The sequence below is a fragment of the Triturus cristatus genome, chromosome 1_1 (genome assembly GCF_964204655.1).
Source record: "Triturus cristatus chromosome 1_1, aTriCri1.1, whole genome shotgun sequence".
Classification (NCBI taxonomy): Eukaryota; Metazoa; Chordata; class Amphibia; order Caudata; family Salamandridae; genus Triturus; species Triturus cristatus.
The window spans coordinates 368,532,023-368,535,619 of record NC_140579.1 but is presented as its reverse complement, the minus strand read 5'-3'; positions in this window follow the sequence as shown (position 1 = coordinate 368,535,619).

Genomic DNA, 3,597 nt, shown 5'->3' with positions numbered 1-3,597 from the left:
CTGGATAACAACAATTGACTTTATTGGGAACATAACTCTTTGAAACCGTTTAGCCACAATGTCAAGAGGCCAATGGCCAGTCCATTTCTGGAGTCCTCACAGGGTGAGATGTGACAAGTCGTCAACCATTGCTTGCCTGCACTGCTACAGGCAGGGGACATCTCCCCTTGGAAGGGCATACACAAAGGCAGGCCAGGCACCGCAGTAACAGGATCAGGGGACAGCAGAATGAGGCAGGGGAAGGTTGGTGGGTGCAGGAGTGTCAAAGGCAACTGCAGCAGAGGTGTCTGACACAGTTGGCGCCATCACCACGGCAGGGCCCAAGTCCAATGGGGTGTGTGCTGACACGAATGCAGGGCCCAAGTCAGATGGGGTTGTTACTGGCAGCACTGCAGTGGGGAGGTCAGATGGTTGGGACAGGGCCTCCACTGCAGTGCAAAACTCCAAGGGAGTGTCATGGGGCTCAGGTGAGGTTGGCAGGACAGAGGGGGGGACAAGGTCCCCACATCAGTGGCAGGAACAGGCTGAGCATGTGAGGTGGGGGTGGAAGTGCATGTGGTAGGAGGGGATGGCCTAAGCATTTTGGGGATGCGGTATCGGTGTGTGGGGAAACCAGGGGCAGGGTGTGGTGGGGGACCTGTGGAGTGGTGGCCTGGGGGCTGCAGGATGTAGACTGTGACTTTGAGCTGCGGGATTGGGGGGGTCTTGCTCTTCCTGCTCTGGGGGAACTTGCGGATGGGGGCCTCAGTGTCCGGGCTCCTGGGGGTGGGTGTCTGTGTGGCAGGGGAACTCGCCCTTGTGCGTGGTGACTTCCTCTTCCCCTTGTGCAGCTGAGCAGATGGATCGGTGGGGAAGAGGCCAAGGTCACAGAGGAAGAGCTGCTTGGAAGGGGGGGGGGTGCAGGTGAGGCAGAGGAAGTGCTTTTGGAGGGAGAAGCATCTGAGGTCTGTAGAGTGCTCGTGGATGCCTGTTTGTGCGTCTGTGACCCATCCCCTGTGTGTGTGTCATCAGTCCCTGGAGTGTGCGTGCCTGCGGATTTTGATTTTGACTTGCATGATTGTGTGCTACCTGGGTCTGTTGTGGTGCGTGCCGGTGCTGGTGTGTGTGTGCATTGGACAGGTAGGGTAGTGGGGGCTGTGGGTGTGGCAGAGGTAGGAGGGGTGAGGGACTGTTGGAGGAGGGATACTGCTGCTGTCTGTGTGGAGGCCATGGACTGAATGGTCCGATGTAGGGCAGACATGTTGGATGAGATGCCCTCCATGAAGGACACCAGTTGAGTCCACAGAGTGGTGTGGGAATGGAGAACACTCAGCATCGCAGTCTGCCCTACTTGGAGCTGCTTCAGTAAGTCTACAGACTCCACACTCAGGGCAGCAGGGGAGACAGGGGCAGGGGGTGCGGTGCCTGGACCAAAGGAGACATGTTACCTCACACGGGGGCCTCCACGGACATCTGGGAGGGTGGAGATGGTGGTGGTGGTGGTGGGGACAGACTCGCTAGGTGTTGCAGAGGGATTTGTAGCTGAGGTCTCCTCTGTGTGGCTCCCCTCACCCTCAGTGCCACTGGGTCCCTCAAAATCCTCTGAAGCTGACCCAGTCTGGCTCTGAGGCTCCTCTTGGTCAATAGACTGTCTCCTCCAGTAGCCGTAGATGTATCCGCAGTCAATCGGGATAAACAGATCCACATCAGTCACCTGTTTCACCTGACACATCACAGTCAGTACAGCACATCACAAAGTACGCCTTGGCATCAAGTGCCAGATATTGCGAAAAGTGGAGACATTTTTGGGAAATGACACCTGTCAGTCAACCATGCCCCTCATATCCTGCCCCTCCATGGACCCATCTGTCTGGGGCATGTTGTATGCCACTTCTCATATTTGTGCACAAGCACCACATGGACATATCTCAGAACTGCAGGACTCATGATTTTAATCTGCCAGGACTAACACATGCCGTCTCCTGCCACTGACTCAGTATATGTGTCATGCAAAGGGATGGCCAAATTCATTGTCACTAAAATGGATATGCTTCACTCACAAAACACCATGATGTGCACATGTTTTGATGGTCAAGGCCACAATAGAGTGCATGCTGTACAACTGATATCACTGTGGGATACACATCAGCAAGTGGGATACCATGCTACAGCCCAGTATGGCTAAGCAGCCAGCACTGGCTTCTGTCTCAGGGGCAGTGCATCCAAATGTAAACACACTGCACTGTGTCACAACCATTAACATGTATGCGAATTTAAGCCCTGCAGATGTCAAGTGCACAGGTACACCCAATGCTAGCCACATCTTCAGGCATCTGATGATCACACGTAATAACCAATGCAACAGATGACTGACTGCAAGCACAAATCTGTAAGCATGATGACATCACAGCATGATGAGAATGAATTGAGACTGCCTGCACTGTGATGTACAATACAACATTATGCACCGTCAAGAGATTCCACACCTATGCATGAACCCATTGTGATGATCCATTGGCCACACCCCAGCTAGCTGCACAAACCAAAATGACCAACACCACAGGAGTCTAAGAGGCTAGGCCACCTCACAATGACACCGATGCAGACACCATATAGTACACTTCACAATGCACTAATGTTAGGCTGACACACAGGAGTAGAAGAACAGAGTGTACTTCATGTCCGGAGTAGGCATACCTGTCCAGGAACATGTGCAACATGGGATTACCCTGGACACCAGGCATGTGTCCATGCATGTGTGAAACACATGATGTACATTTTTCTGATGCCCATAAATTGTCGTTGCTGCTACATGGCTGTGTGTCAAATACCCCTGGCACATATGGTGTGCCAAAACATCAACTGGAACACATATCAATTGCCCACACACAGTACATGTCTTTTTTTCTGGCAATGTGCAGACACATGGAAATCTTGTGCCTCACTCATGAAGACCAAACAATGCACCGGTCGCAGATGCTGTTCACAACGTTAAATTTGTACAACAGCAGGAACACACAACCCAAGTTACACAAGTCACAGACTGAAAGGGGCACACCTGTGTATCAGATGAGAATGGCACATGACCTATTTTTGCCACACGACTCCTGGACAATCAGACAGGAGATCTGTGGAAGTGAAACCAGGATGTGGGAGTGCAAAGAGCATGTGAGACATTGGACACAGAGAATGCATGCACTTACCCCCTCCTTGCTGCTGTGTGGCCTTTAACTGCCCATCCAGGTCCGGGAAGACCACCGCCAGAATCTTGAGCATGTGGGGGGTCAGTGTCCATCGTCCGACCCTTCTGCGAGGAGGCGACAGCTTCAGCTGGACTCTGGAAATCCTCCGGGTCCAGCCACGAAGGTCCTGCCACCTCTTCTGGCAGGAGCGGATGCGGCGTCTGTGGGCCCCCACAGAACGAACAGCCCGGGCAATGGTCAGCCAGATCTCCTAATTCTGGTGGGCATCAACCTGTGAGGATGACAAGGAAAGAAAAAGTCCTTTACCACACATGCCACATGTTTGTGCATCACACAGTTGGATATACATGTCTCTCTTGCAAGGGTATATGATGGACACAGGTAGTGCAGATATGGTGATTGACAGTTGTCCTGA